Source organism: Bison bison, unplaced genomic scaffold (assembly GCF_000754665.1).
Source record: "Bison bison bison isolate TAMUID 2011002044 unplaced genomic scaffold, Bison_UMD1.0 scf7180017864387, whole genome shotgun sequence".
Taxonomy (NCBI): Eukaryota; Metazoa; Chordata; class Mammalia; order Artiodactyla; family Bovidae; genus Bison; species Bison bison.
This window is the reverse complement of record NW_011494959.1, coordinates 2632057-2648550: the sequence shown is the minus strand read 5'-3', so window position 1 is coordinate 2648550 and position 16494 is coordinate 2632057. Positions and strand designations below refer to the sequence as shown.

Sequence of the window (16494 nt, the reverse complement as noted above, 5' to 3'; positions counted from 1 at the left end):
TTAAATTCCTGTTGCAATCTGAAGAGGATGTGAATCAAAGTTTACATACCGAATACCTACCTGTTGACAGCCCTGGTGGCTCCGAGTTCAGTAAGATTGCCAACCACCTAGAAATGAGGCATGTTTTGCATATGTGGCTCCATCTGTCCCTGAAAACATAGAAGAAAAGTTTTCCTCTGAATTAAAAATCCAGACACCTTGAAGTATTGGCAACCCACAGATACCCATTGGCCCCATCAAATTTCTGGGGATTTGAGGGGAAGAGATGCTATGTCTAGCATGGCAAATCCTCAGCCACCTGTGGAATAGTCAATGGAAATAAGCAGAATCGAGCAGATGAATGTGACCACGAGTGAGGAACCACAACTTCCAAAATGACCTCCAAACTGCCACACATTACAAAACCAAGTTTTTCCCATGATCTTCAAACAACCAGAGCACCTGCATATGAATCTACGACAGAGCAATGCTTTTAATGAATTTAGGACAAAAAAAGTCGGAAGGGGAGATGTGAGTATCCTTCAAGGTAAAACAGGAAAACAGCCTTGAAGAGTTAATATCATTACGTAAAATACTTCAGGCAGGAAAAATAAATATGGATTTTTAAAAATCAATCAGCGATGCAAAGGAACTGAAGTGAAATAGTATTTCAAAACTCTTCTGCCTGAAATGCAGTAGACCCAAATTCAACCCCGGGTTGGGAAATATCCCCTGGAGGACAGAATGGCAACCTACTCCAGTATTCTTGCCTTGATAATCCCTTGGACAGAGAAGCCTGGTGGGCTACAGTCCATGGTGTCATAAAGAGTCGGACACGATAGAGCATCTAACAAGGAGGGAGGCACATCAATCAATTGATTCTAACAACGTCTTTCAACGTTATCAAGGATTTTCATGTTGATGACTTGAAACTGGCAGTGTTAAGGGTATAGGCTAACTTCTGAATCACTGTCATGCTCTGACTGTATGGAAAAGAGTTAACTTTTCATTACCTAAAGTATGAAATCACCTGTAATACTTGCAGCTAAGAAAAATTAGCAAGAAAACTTGGTTAAGCTTTTTCCAGCAATATGGAATTAAAGATGAAATAAACTTATAAATTGATATTATATATGCAAACAGCCTAAAAGGTGCAAGTCATGTTCTGAGACTTTACTGAGACCTTACTGAGAACTATAGTTCAGAAGACAGCCTCTCAGTATCTAGATGGTGATGAAGACCCCTATTTTTTTTCCTGTGTGAATATATTAAATATGAAAGAAAAATAATATTTACTAATATAAAATAATATTTACTAATTTAGTAGTAAAAATAATATTTACTAATATAAAAAGAGAAAGTGAAAGACAATTTATGGGCTTTTTTTTTCATGTTTTCAAGAGTATTTAGTCTTATGAGAAACATTCATGGCATTTAAGCTTTAAAATGATACAAAATCTACCTATATATATAATATTTCCATTCAATACAATTCAATATATATATGCATATATACACAATGTGTATTTGGAAATTTTATTACACTAAAACTAATCTATAGAAACAAATCTGTTAACTCATTTCATTTTGCTAAAGAGCTGACCTACCAGGTAACCGAAATACACAAATAATGCTGCTGCTGCTGCTAAGTCGCTTCAGTTGTGTCTGACTCTGTGTGACTCCATAGAAGGCAGCCCACAAGGCTCCCCCATCCCTGGGATTCTCCAGACAAGAACACTGGAGTGGGTTGCCATTTCCTTCTCCAATGCATGAAAGTGAAAAGAGAAAGTGAAGTTGCTAAGTCATGTCCAACTCCTAATGACCCTATGGACTGCAGCCTACCAGGCTCTTCCACCCATGGGATTTTCCAGGCAAGAGTACTGGAGTGGGTTTCCATTGCCTTCTCCAATACACAAATATAGGAATGAATAAATGAATGAATGAGTAAGTGAATGAGTAATCAAATAAGTCAAGAGATTTTAAGCTAATCTGCTTTTAAAACTAGGCCAGTTTAATAATTAAAACCATAGGTAATCCTTATTATGAGCATAAAAACAATTAGCCACTTGAATATTTGTCATTCCTTTCAGCACAGCTCTAAGATGGATTTTGGGGTAGGTGGGAGAGCCTATATAACCTCAAAATACTGTCAGTGAATTCTGACTCTTCAATATTTTGAGCAGTGCTATACTGGTAAATGTTTTAAAATAAGCTACCTGGAATTTAAATGAATGAATGAATGTACATGTTCCTGCTCTGATTGGTGGCACTTGTCAATTTCCACTTTGTAAACACTCCAATGACTTCATCTTGAATTACCAATGTATAGGAAGAGCTGTGAATAATTGGCCCTAGGAAGCCAGTAGGAGCCTGTTTCATATTCCTGTTTCTGAGACAATGGAGGTCCCATGAACATGGCTCCTCCAGCTTGTATTCCTTGGAGGCTGTTGTAACATACTCTGTTCTCTGTATGCTTGCTCAGGACCCATATATTAGGCCTCAGCTGTGCCCTGTTGAAACTCTAGACCTGGGGTTGGCAAACTTTTTCTTAAAAGGGCAAAAAGTAAATATTTTAGCCTTGTAAGTGTTTAATCTCTATTCCAACAAACTCAACTCAGCCACTGAAGCTCAAAAACAGACAAAGACAATAGGTAACATGACAAACGTGTCTGTGTTCCAATAAACTTCTCTCTTATGGAAACAGGCAGCAGTGCTGCAGAACTTCTGTTTTTGTCCCTGCCCATGAAGTCCTAATGGTCTGCAGCACCCTGCACCCAGGTCTGTGCCTGAAGCTATGATGCTGAGCCTGCCTGCAGGACTGCAGTGAATAGTTATCACATCCGTGTACACAGTTGTGCCATATAGTCACAGTCCCCATGCCTTCATCCTCAGCTCAGCTTACAAACAGCAGACCAGGATGTGGAAGGAGAAACAGGAATTTTGGTCACTTGCCTTCCCTCTATTTCCTTCATTTTTTTTTTTTTTTCCTCCTCTTAATCCTCGCTAGAAGGCAAAGGCATTATTTTGGTCATGTCACATAATCCTTTACTGAAGAACAAACATCACTTAGCCCACCTGACTGGCATAGGCTTCACTCCACATTGGAATTCATTTTCCTTCAGACTGACTCTTTAGGAATTTGAAATTATTTTTGTGTGTTTATTTTGTATTGATGTGTACTTGATTTGTGTGCTGTGTGCTCACTCAGTCATGTATGACTCTTTGTGATCCCATGGGCTGTGGCCCACCAGGCACCTCTGTCCATAGGATTCTCCAGGTAAGAACACTGGAGTGGGTTGCCATTTCCTTCTCCAGGGGATCTTCCTTACCAGGGGATTGAACCCATATCTCTTGTATCTCCTGCATTGGCAGGCAGATTCTTTACCACTGGGTGACCTGAGAAGCTGGACTTACAGTGTTGTTTATTCATGTTATACAACATGGTGATTCAGTTATATATACATTTACATTCTTTTTTGGTATTATTTTATACTATAGTTTATCATAGGATCTTTTATTTTTTTTTAATTGGAGAATATTGCTTTGAAATCTCTCTCTCTTTTTTTTTTTGTCTAAACATGCATTTCAAACCCCCTGCCTTACTAAAGGGGTCAACTACCCCACAAACTCTGAATGATATAGTCATGATTCAGGATATAATTTAAAAGAGAGATTAAAGTACATTTGAGTCATTTCTATTAAGTGAATGTATTAGTATTAAGCAAAAATCAAGATAACCATAATATGGGTATTAAGAAACTTTTTAAAAATTACACAAAAATATTTTAAATCAGAATCATTAAAATATTCAAATATTTCAAACTGAAGACCCTATGGGGAGCCTATAAAAATATTCTACAATTTGCAAAATGTTGGGGCTTTCCCGATGGCTCAGTGAGTAGAGAATCCACTTTCAATGCAGGAGATGCTGGTTCAATCCCTGGGGTGGGAAGATCCCCTGGAGAAGGAAATGACAACCGACTATAGTATTTTTGCCTGGAAAATTCTATGGACAGAGGAGACTGGTGGGCTACAGTCCATGGGGTCGCAAAGAGTTGGGCATGACTGCGACTGAGCACATGGCAAAATGTTATTTTCATGAGGATTAAGTGGAAATTGAAATGACAGACTAATTGGCAAATAAGGAAGGAAAGGGATGGTACAGCAAATGATAGACTCTCATGCTGAAGTTTGCCTAAGCGTTTCAGCCACAGACAAGGGGGAATAGCTGGGTAAGAGGAATGTTGTGCCAGATGTTCCAATTTCCATGAACCTAAACTAATCACCCACTCTGGTTTTGGTCTATGGGAAAAAAAAAAAAAGTTCCTTCAAAAGCAATAGGATTTGTGTTACATAAAATACCAGTTCTTTCTAATTCCTATTCTTAGTCCTCTCACTAAAAGTCAGAAGAGATTAGAAATATGCTGTTTGAATTTTTCCATTTAAATGTTACTTTACACAACTGGACCAATGCATTTCCCTATTTTATGGAACTTGATATCCACATTTGAAATGGGTTCCAAGGGACAGTGAAGAGGAATAAAGATGTGGAAGAAAATCTCCAGATAGACTTCTGCAGTTTAATTTTGTACTGGACAATTTCCAGAATCTAGTTTTACTTGTCTGTATTTTAGTTGCAAAATGATATTACATTTTATCCATGTGGAACACATTTAAAAACAATATTCTCCTTTAAAACAGTAAGAGATACATAGTATTGCATGCCTCATTGATAGATGAACATGATTAAGGAAATGAAATTGCCCATGCCTAAATAATTCTTTAAAAGTGTGCCATTAGAAATATCAGATGATGACAAGTTGTAATTATTACCTTTTATAAAATATCACTATATTTAGAAAAATAAATATACTGGGGTGCAATAGCCATTAGTTTTAGAGACAAGAAAGTAAAGCTAATGCTAATACAATATATGCTTATAGATTTTTTAACTAGATATTGTCTTAATTAACTTTATTAATGACAAGTTTGGATTAGAACAACTAATCTTTTTATTTCAAATGATTTTCTTTGATTTATGCCATTGTTTTAAGACTAGAGATAAAAGTAACTTCCTTTGAAATATCAATATCAATAATTAATGTCACCACTTATTAGCATCAAATCAAATAAAGGAAGAAACAGATAAATGCAACATTAACAATTCAAAGATGCTACACAGCTCATCTATGCACATTTTCTTGACTTATAGTTGAGAAAATTCAGACATTTAACTGCTCTCAACTCACAAATACTAACAAAAATAGATACAGTTCATGATTTTAGAATATACAGATGAAGGAGCTGAGGTGTAAAGGAAGATAATGAATGTCAGGGGTAATATAAAGCCAGGAGTACTTATCAACTGACAATGATCAAAAGGAAGTTAGAATGAGGGTTTCCAGGGCTGAGGGGTGGAGGAAACAGGGAGATGATGGTCAAAGAAGGCAAACATTTATTAAACTATATGGATGTCTTTCTTATTTCGCCCGTTGTGTGTAGTAAGTTTAATATATGATGTAAAAATGGCTATATTCAAATAGACAAGAATATCTTCAAAAATCCTGCTTGAGACAAATGAATGTTACTCATTGCTAACCATGTTAGCTGTGCCAAGACCAGAAAAGAATTGGATTTGGGGTCTGAACATGTAAATTCAAGGGTAAGTCTATTAACAACTTTAAGCAGATGCATGGATGGGAGGCTCCCTAAGGAATGGAAAGGCTCCTGCAAGTGATCTAGAAAGTACCTACAGTACAGAGGAGATAATACATCTTTTTTTTTTTTTTCCTATTCCAGTGTCTCTATGTGTAGTCAACCACAGACTCTTTTAACCAAAGGTAAACTAGATAGCATATTCAAAAGCAGAGACATTACTTTGCCAACAAAGGTCCATCTAGTCAAGGCTATGGTTTTTCCTGTGGTCATGTATGGATGTTAGAGTTGGACTGTGAAGAAAACTGAGTGCTGAAGAATTGATGTGGTGTTGGAGAAGACTCTTGAGAGTCCCTTGGACTGCAAGGAGATCCAACCAGTCCATTCTGAAGGAGATCAGCTGTGGGATTTCTTTGGAAGGAATGATGCTAAAGCTGAAACTCCGATACTTTGGCCACCTCATGCGAAGAGTTGACTCATTGGAAAAGACTCTGATGCTGGGAGGGATTGGGGGCAGGAGGAGAAGGGGACGACAGAGGATGAGATGGCTGGATGGCATCACTGACTTGATGGACGTGAGTCTGAGTGAACCCCGGGAGTTGGTGATGGACAGGGAGTCCTGGCGTGCTGCGATTCATGGGGTCGCAAAGATTTGGACACGGCTGAGCGACTGAACTGAACTGAACTGAAACTATTAAGAGTGGTGGGGACTGTGACAAACTGACCCAAACACCAGATTAAAGAGTGTAGTTTTTCACTCAGCTCAAAGTGATTATTGACATATGGGAATGCAGACCTGGTTTTGCCAGAACTCCCAGTTTTTCTTTTTTTTTTTTTGCTTGTTTTGATTTTTAGAAGTCTGAAATTTGCATGTTTTTTTCAGTGAAATGTCATACAGACACACACAGACATATGTGCAGTTAATTAAAAAACTGTTTTGTCACACTGGTGTGGGTCAAACAAAACACGTCTTTAAGCCAGATCTGCTCTATGGCCACAGTTCAAGTCTTCTGCTTTCATTGGTTTTTCTTAGATGTTTATTGAGATCCTGATAAGTTGCATAACTTTGCACTAGACCCTTTAAATGTTGAACAGTGGTTCAAGAAATTCCTAGTAGCCAATATTTTATTTATGTGATGTTTAAATTTTTACATAAATTTGAAAAAAAATTATTGGATGGAAGATAAGGTTCCTAACTGTACATACATTATTGAAGCCTGGGAAAGACTATAAAGGAAAGGGTGATCAATTTATTTCTTTAATTTTATTGAGTTATTACCATAAACTTCGTCATCACTATTTCCTACAAAATTGTCTAAATAAGCAATAAAATATATCTTTAGAAGGCAGTATGAACACTCAAAGTTGAAAGATGGTGAATATTTATAAGAAAAAATTATCTTCAAAATAAAACCATTATCTCACTATTAAAATAATGCTAACTTTTAGGTGAACAAGCTGTAACATGGTGACTATAATTAATAATACTGTGTTCTGTACTTAAATATTGCTATGATAGTAGACCTTTAATGTTTCACTGTAACAACAACAACAAGGAAATGATAGCTATGTGCAATGAAGGAATTGTTAATTAACTACTTTACTCTGGTAAACATTTTGCAATATGTAAGTGTATCAGATCATCAGCTTTATGGCTTACACAATGTTATATGTCAATTATATCTTAATAAAGCTGACAGGGTGGTGTGGGCAAGCTAAGGAGACAGAGGTTTCAAATTTATCTCATTAAGTTCCTGGTGGCTAAATCAAAAGAGTACATATGTTTGATATTAAGATTCTTAATTCTTCAAGCTAAAAAGAAACAATTTGTCTAGGGGGAGTCAAATTTGTTTATTTGCTTGCTTGCTTTCCTGGTACTAATATCTGAGTGAAATGCCTCTAAGAAGTTTCTTATGATGCAGAGACACATGTCCTCAAATACCCTAGTGACTTCAAATTATCTCTTTTTATAACTTTCCTCAATGAAAGACAGATTTCCAAGGCACCAAATCACTTATTATGACTCTAACTGTCTGACTCGATTTGAGTAAATTTAAGACTACCTGGAGAAGTGATTATTCAATAAAAACTACACAGCTATTTCAAAACTAACTCAGATCTCTGGAGTCATAAGTAATAATATCTCCAGTATTAAATTTTATAGACAATTGGTATATTCCTAGATAACTGAGTGGATTCAATCTGGTTTATCACTTATTTTTCTTTAAATATATATCCTTCAGCATAGACTTTGATAGATTTTTCACTTCGGAATGTTCATTCTTTGTTATTCTTCAAAAAATGCTTGTAGATTTCCCAAGCTACAGGTGAGGAAATAAGATGCGATCTGAAAAATAAATTGACTGAATATTCAATTCCATCAAATAACTGGATGTAGACAAAGCTTGCAAAGAATTCATTTGCAGAGAATATATGTCCAAGTTCTTTGCAAGTTTACCCATAGCTCAAACACAGGTTAGATATAATTTTACAAACTCACTTACTCATGATTTTGGGTGAAGATCATTTTCTTCATAACCCTTTGTGATTTACAGTATTTCAAATAATGTATAACATATAATACATGTTTAATGGATTTTATATGAATATATAGATGATAAATGAGTCTGAAATCAATCAGTTTGTTTTACTCCATAATTGGACTCATCCATCAGTTATTAGTAAACCATTCATATTCCATTCAGCAGTAGGAATAATATGTTTTCTTAGTAGGTATGCTTTTCATCAATGAAGATAGTTCTAGATATAAGTTACAAAAAATTAAAAAAAAAACTGGATAAAGCAATACGATTTATTGTTTCAAGTAACTAGTATGGTCCAGGAAAGGGTGGTTTTTTTATTAGTCAATTTACTGGAACAGTGATATCATCAAACACCTGAGTCCATTTCCTCTTTCTGCTCTGTTATTACTCATGTAGTTCTGGAATACCTCATGGATACAGGAGGGCTGCACACCTGCTGGTAACATATTCTAATAGATAGAATGCCATGGCATGCCCAAACACTGGCAAAGAGAATGGGGACATCTACCACTCCTGGGCCTGAGACTTTCTACTGTCGATACCAAAGAATAGTAAGATGAAAACCTTTTTGCTGAGAAGATTACTACAAGAGTCTGTAGCATACCTACATTGTATTGAGTTAGGAAGTTATTTTAATTTTCACAGAATGGTAGGCATGAGAACTACTGATTATGCTTATTGTAAGCAGAACAATGTGCCTTTTGAAATGTATCTGCAGCTCTAGTGCTCCTTCTGTATGAGATTTGCCTTGGTGTAGGCAACACAAGAGAGGTTGGTTCGACACTTGGGTTGGGAAGATCCCCTGGATTAGGGAATGATAACCCACTCCTGTATTCTTGCCTGGAGGAGTCTATGGACAGAGGAACCTGTCAAGCTACAGTCCATGGGGCTGCAAAGAGTTGGACACAACTGAACGACAGAGCACTCACAAATATCTAAAATTTATATTTGAGAGTTTCCAAAATATTAGGAAAAAACACTGATTTTTTTACAGAGCTTCAGGTTTATAGATTATGGAAACCAACTCCTAGTTTTCCTTAATTAAACACATTCATGATATTTTATTCTCAACTTTTCATAATGATATATGGGCTTAAAGGAAATCAGCACAAAAGCTTTAATAAAAGAAAGAGAGAAAAAAGGAAGGAAGGGAGGGAGGGAGAAAGGAGAAAAATAAAGAGGAAGAGAAAGAAGAAGATAATAAAATAAAAACATAATTGCAGGGATTGTATTTTTTGCTTAGAAAAGTGATATTTAAACAAAAAATGCAAAGTATTACAGAAGCCGTGCGAACCTTTTTTTTACCTGGTCATTCAGCAGCCATGATCAAGTGCTCATTATGGGCTTACCACATGCTAAGATAGTGTATTAGCTAAAAGATGATTAAGACATACTTTCTCCCAAAATCCTTTAGATATTTTAATATTATTTCAGTAGATGATATACTTTATTTATTGAAGATGACTCTTATTTATTAATGAGTGGGATCTTCTTGAAGTATTTTCTCTTTTGTCCATTTCACTCAATATTTAGGGGGGAAATGATTGATAAAAAGAAGATACAAATCTTGTTTTGAGCAGAAAACTGATCTAATATCCACCAGCTATACACTATCTTGAAATAAATGATATGAATTTATAAGACCTGTATTCTGTTTAAATAGAATTCAAGATATTGTCTCATTGCCAGCAGAAGTAACTCTTAAGTGGAACAGTTAAAAATAAACCCCTGATACTAGCCAAGTGTTATCTTTATTAACATCAAAAACAGCCTCAGGAATGCTTGTTTCCTCCTCCATTACCCCACCCATGTTCTGCCTGCTAAGTCGCTTCAGTCATGGCCCACTCTGTGCCACCCTATGGACTGTAGCCCACCAGGCTCCTCTGATTATGGGATTTTTCCAGGCAAGAACACTGGAGTGGTTTGCCATGCCCTCCTCCAGGGGATCTACCCCATCTGGGGATCAAACCTATGTCTCTTACATCTCCTGCTACTGGTAAAGAATCTACTAGAGCCTCCTGGGAAGCCCCGCTTCATGACAATGGAGTATAATGATGGTAGGTGTAAGGACAAAAGCATTCATTAATTGCAAATCTACATCTGAAGAGAGAAGTGACATTTTATTGTGGTAAATAAAAATAGCAAAGATATTGACATAGCATAGAATAATTGCTTACGGTATAATTGAAATATGGGGAAATGTGGTAAACAATTGAGGGAAGACAGGGTCCGTTAGAATTAGTAGAAAGAATAAATTATATATTGCTCTTTGTCAATGAGCATTAGAAGAATTATTGATGTGTGCAACATGGATTACTTCAAATATATTTGCAGTAGAAATTAGAAAACTGTTTTGAATCCTGGTGCCTGCATTCATTCATTGATTTCTTATTCAACTGTTATCAATGTATCTATTTATTATTGTAATTAGGCAATGATTTTAACACATTTTTACGATGGAATATGTTCAATATAATTTTGAGGTATTATTTTTTCAGGTTGGATTCTTCTTTATTAGTTATTTTGTTTGTCATTAACAATCATATATCAGATGATAGTGAAAGTCTGAGGCTATGAAAAATACTCTCTAAGTCTCCTTAGGGAACCTTGTTGGGAGCTTTGTTTCCTAACCTCAGTGCCTCTTCCTTGATGCTGGATACTGCTGGTTTTGTGTGACTGTCACTAACAGAGAGAATGCAAGGCTCTGGGTTACTGGTTATTCCCCACTGACCCTGGGGCTTGCATTGCATGTGTAGGTTTAGGTGGCCATTTTTACTCATTCATAAAAACTGAAATGCTGAAAGTGTTTTTACTCATTCCAACTGAAATGCTGCCTTTGACTAGAGCACTCATCTATAGCTCAGATGGTAAAGATTCTGCCTGCAATGCAGGAGACCTGGGTTTGATCCCTGGGTGAGGAAAATCCCCTGAGAAGGAAATGGCAACTCACTCCAGTATTCCTGCCTGGAGAATTCCATGGACAGAGGAGCCTGGAGGGCTACAGTCCATGGGGTCACAAAGAGTCGGACATGACTAAGTGACTAACACACACAAGGGACAGCCAAGTGTGGCTGAAGAAGCAGCAGACACCCTTTAGCCTATGCTCACCCAACACTGTCACGGAGGACCATTCAGTCATTCCCACCACAGGCTCTTTGACCCCTGTCAGGCAGTTCTTGTCACTCTGCAACATCAACAAGCTCTTCCAAACAATGTCATCTATCTTGCCTCTGATTAATATGATGTCATGCTTTTCCAGGTATGTTACAAGCTGCGCTAGAGAAGGAATGGACATTACTTACATAAATGGGACTATTTTTCTTGTGTTCTAGTCCCCTCATCTAGTCTTCATCCATTTCCTCCATGATTAGCAGAAAAGTATAGCAACCCACTCCAGTGTTCTTGCCTGGAGAATCCCAGGGATGGTGGAGCCTGGTAGGCTGCCTTCTATGGGGTCACACAGAGTCGGACATGACTGAAGTGACTTAGCAGCAGCAGCAGTGTGTGTCCATGTCAAAAGAGGTTATAGTTTACAAATGCTGCTATTGTCTAATTTGTCCAAGAGAATAGCTTGTACATTTACACTGTGTACTCCCAATGGTAAATACAACAGCACCAGAGGACTATTTATCATTCGAATTTTCCTGCATACTCTGAATAAGACTGCATTTGTGGTCATGAATGAAGCACATCACAACATTTGAGGGAGTCATTTGAAGTCAGTATCCATTATGGCACAGTGCGTGACACAGCATTAAGTGGTATTAAGGTACCATAAAGCCAAAAGTTCACGTTGTTTCAATTTAGACAACCTGAGAAAATTCATGTCATTATGTGTAATGGCGATGTAGCTACCTTTTTCAAATGGTGGGAGTAATAGAATTAGCAAAAAATGTCACATTTGATAGTTAAAAAAAGAATAGAAGGTCCCTGGGCCTGAATAGGAAAAGATAGTTTAGTACAATACAAAGAATCTTTCTACCCATTATTTTAATTCTCATTAATAAATCACTCTACCCCATATGGGTTCATGCATTTTTGTGCCATGCTGTGAAGAAAGCTGAACATTGATGAATTGATGCTTTTGAACTGTGTTGGAGAAGACTCTTGAGAGTCCCATGGACTGCAAGGAGATCGAACCAGTCCGTTCTAAAGGAGATCAGTCCTGGGTGTTCTTTGGGAAGACTGATGCTAAAGCTGAAACTCCAGTACTTTGTCCACCTCATGCGAAAAGCTGACTCATTGGAAAAGACTCTGATGCTGGGAGGGATTGGGGGCAGGAGGAGAAGGGGACGACAGAGGATGAGATGGCTGGATGGACGTGGGTATGGGTGAACTCCAGGAGTTGGTGATGGACAAGGAGGCCTGGCACGCTGAGATTCATGGGGTTGCAAAGAGTCGGACACAACTGAGCGACTGAACTGAACTGAACTGATGCTAAGTCGCTTCAGTTGTGTCTGACTCTTTGTGACTCTGTCTACTGTAGCCCACTATGCTCCTCTGTCTCTGAGATTCTGCAGGCAAGAATACTGGAGTGGGTTGCTATGTCCTCTTTCAGGGGATCTTCCCAACCCAGGAATTAAACCTGCATTGGCAGGAGGGTTCTTTACAACCAGCACCACCTGGGAAACCCCCATGCATTTTTAAAACATTAAAAATATCTAATTGCTTATATGTACATACACCAAAGATATTTTCTTACAGCCATATACTCTTGAGTAAGCCCTGCCCAGAAATATGGTATAAATGTGCAGTGTGGTCAATATGATGGCATGATCTGAAATCTGCTTTCTAATTTCCACTCTGTGGCCCACTGTAATGAGATTTTGAAAAAAGCCATCTCTTTTTATTTCTTTTTTCTCTCTTCAAAACAGAGATATCCAAGCACTTACATCACTAGTATGATGTAGATACTAACTACCCAAATAGAATGCCTAGTAATTGTTTTTTATTGTAATGCTATTGCTACTAGTCTAGTGCTCCATATATATTGACTATTAGTAGCATGATGCTGGGAAAAATTGAAGGCAGAAGGAGAAGGGAATGACAGAGGATGGGATGGTTGGATGGCATCATCAACTCAAGGGACGTGATTCTGAGCAAACTCCAGAAGATGGTGAAAGTCAGGGAAGCCTGGCATGCTGCAGTCCACGGGGTCACAAAGAGTCGGACACAACTGAGCAACTGAACAACAACAGGTAGTGGTGGGAAGTTGTGACTTGAGTTAAAGTGACGATCAGGGAGAACTTTTTGGAAGAAGAAATGTTTGAGGTACTTTTAAGAACACATTCTTAAATATTTAGCATTAGACTGTTGCTTTGCCAAACTTCTGTGAAATTCTTTGACTGCCCTGAATATTCACTGAAGTTTGGCATATACACAGCCTTGAGTCCATGGTCCTTGAAAGCAAATGGCTTATGGAAAATGACACAATAAATAAAAAGTGACTTCTGGAGAGTGACATTATATAGGACACAGACTATAGGTACAAGAGGAAAAAAATCCAGGAGGGAGAGAGAGAAACAAAAGTATAAATGTAGAGATTGAAGCAGTTAGGAAAAATGTATAGGCAACTCTGCTTTCAAATCTTTGGGAATCTCTAGGGACATTGGAAATACAGTATTTTTCCCCATACCCACCATATACTGATAATTGATTTAAGCCAATTTTCGGAGAAGGCAATGGCACCCCACTCCAGTACTCTTGCCTGGAAAATCCCATGGACAAAGGAACCTGGTGGGCTGCAATCCATGGGGTCGCTAAGAGTCAGACACGACTTCACTTTCACTTTTCACTTTCATGCATTGGAGAAGGAAATGGCAACCCACTCCAGTGTTCTTGCTTGGAGAATCCCAGGGATGGGGGAGCCTGGTGGGCTGCCGTCTCTGGGGTCGCACAGACTGAAGCGACTTAGCAGCAGCAGCAGCAGTAAAGGAAAAGGTCACACAAGCAATTTGAACTTGGGAACATACAGCATGTTGCTTGCACATCAAGTTATTCCTGATATTGTAAGAGTCAACAAATCTGTTTAACTCAAGCCTCCTCTTGATCCAGCAATCCCACTGCTGGGCATACACACTGAGGAAACTAGAAGGGAAAGAGACACATGTACCCCAATGTTCATCGCAGCACTGTTTATAATAGCCAGGACATGGAAGCAACCTAGATGCCCATCAGCAGATGAATGGATAAGAAAGCAGTGGTACATATACACAATGGAGTATTACTCAGCCATTAAAAAGAATACATTTGAATCAGTTCTAATGAGATGGATGAAACTAGAACCTATTATACAGAGTGAAGTAAGCCAGGAAGAAAAACACCAATACAGTATACTAACGCATATATATGGAATTTAGAAAGATGGTAACAATAACCCTGTGTACGAGACAGCAAAAGAGACACTGATGTATAGATCAGTCTTATGGAACTCTGTGGGAGAGGGAGAGGGTGGGGAGATTTGGGAGAATGGCATTGAAACATGTATAATATTATGTATGAAATGAGTTGCCAGTCCAGGTTCGATGCACTATACTGGATGCTTGGGACTGGTGCACTGGGATGACCCAGAGGGAGGGTATGGGGAGGGAGGAGGGAGGAGAGTTCAGGATGGGGAACACAGGTATACCTGTGGTGGATTCATTTAGATATTTGGCAAAATTAATACAATATTGTAAAGTTTAAAATGTAAAGTTTAAAAATAAAATACAATTAAAAAAAATAAAATAAAATTAAGAAAAAATAAATAAAAAATAAAATAAGGTTTAACATTTAAGAATAAAAAAAAAACAACAAATGAAGCACATATGTGCTACTCAATGAAAAAGCATTCTGATAATATTGAAAGCTGAGTCATGAGTATGGTTGAGCTTTTGAATAAATACATCTGATATTGACCACATCTTCATTTCATTATTTTGGTACCCCTATAAAGTCTCCCTGGATATATTTGATTGTTGCTGTATTTCAGGAGGCACCTCTGTGACCAGAAAGTTTGAGCATTTCAAGCTTTTGAAAGAATTCATGTCTAAAGAAGATAGTCATGCTAGATCCTACAAGTCAAAACCCCAGGCCTGGCTTCAGCCTGCTCTCTGACACTAGCCTCCCATCCTTTTCAGTGGTCTGTTGACTGTCTCACAATCTCTCATATGCATTTCTATGACTGGTCCTTTAGCATGACAGTCTGTCCATTTAGAATGTCTTCTCCTCTGCATGTCTCCATACTCCTTCCATAATTAAAGGCAACATCCAGTCTTTATCAGAGAACATTTGTGATGATTTCCATGTGTTCATTCACAGCACTTACTTTCTAAAATGTGACTAGAGCTCCTAATCATTCATTTCCTAAGGAAACCCTATCCTGTTGACTTGCATCATTGTTGTTTTTATCTGTACTTAAATTTATTGTGCTTCTTCCTAGATTCTGAACTCAGAAGGATGAGGTCCTTGTGTTGTATACTCCTTTGCTTAGGATGGTACTCAGCATATCATAGCAATCATGGAGGCCTGATCTGAAGTTTTCCAAATACATTAGTTATATCATGCATATTTGGGATGGGATAAGCTCTAGCAGGATCACTGAAGAAATTTTAGTGATATATAATTTATATCTAATTTTTAAAAACTGAAAAATGAATTAAATACATGACATAGCACAAAGTATGTTTTAGGCTCACTGTAAGCTCCTTAATATGTAAAAACTGTATAAACATTCTCCAGATATTTCACAGATGTCTCACTTGGCCAGGTAAATGCCTGGTCAAGTCAGTTGATAAATAAACAAGCTAATAAATGCTGATAAACAAATATCAATCAATGGAATAAAGATCAGAAAAATACTGGTAGTCACTGGACTGTGGAAGGATGCAGTTTCGAGCCTGGTATCTGGGGCTGTTGATAAGAAAGAACTTACATGTCAAATATAAAGGTAAGTAACACTTAAAAAAAAAAAGACATTTTTCCATACTTTGTGATTCTTACTATGAAGACAAAGGGCTTTCACAAATATAAGTAGCAATTTTATTTTAGAATGTTTTCTTCAATATGTAAATATTTTAACAATAAATATGAGGAAATATCTCAGAGACTTGTGCTACAGAGAGTGTATATATATATATATATACACACACTTTATATATATATATACATATATATATTCCAAGATACTCCATATATATATATATATATATGGAGAAGGCAATGGCAACCCACTCCAGTACTCTTGCCTGGAAAACCATGGGCAGAGGAGCCTGGCGGGCTACAGTCCATAGGGTCACAATCAGACATGACCAAAGTGACTTAGCACAGCACACACATA

At 37.5% G+C, this 16494-nt stretch overlaps 1 pseudogene; it reads left to right on the top strand.

The window, feature by feature from the left end:
- LOC105001965 overlaps positions 1-256 on the top strand; it is a 1678-nt pseudogene extending 1422 nt beyond the window's left edge.
- Positions 257-16494: the final 16238 nt, after the last annotated feature.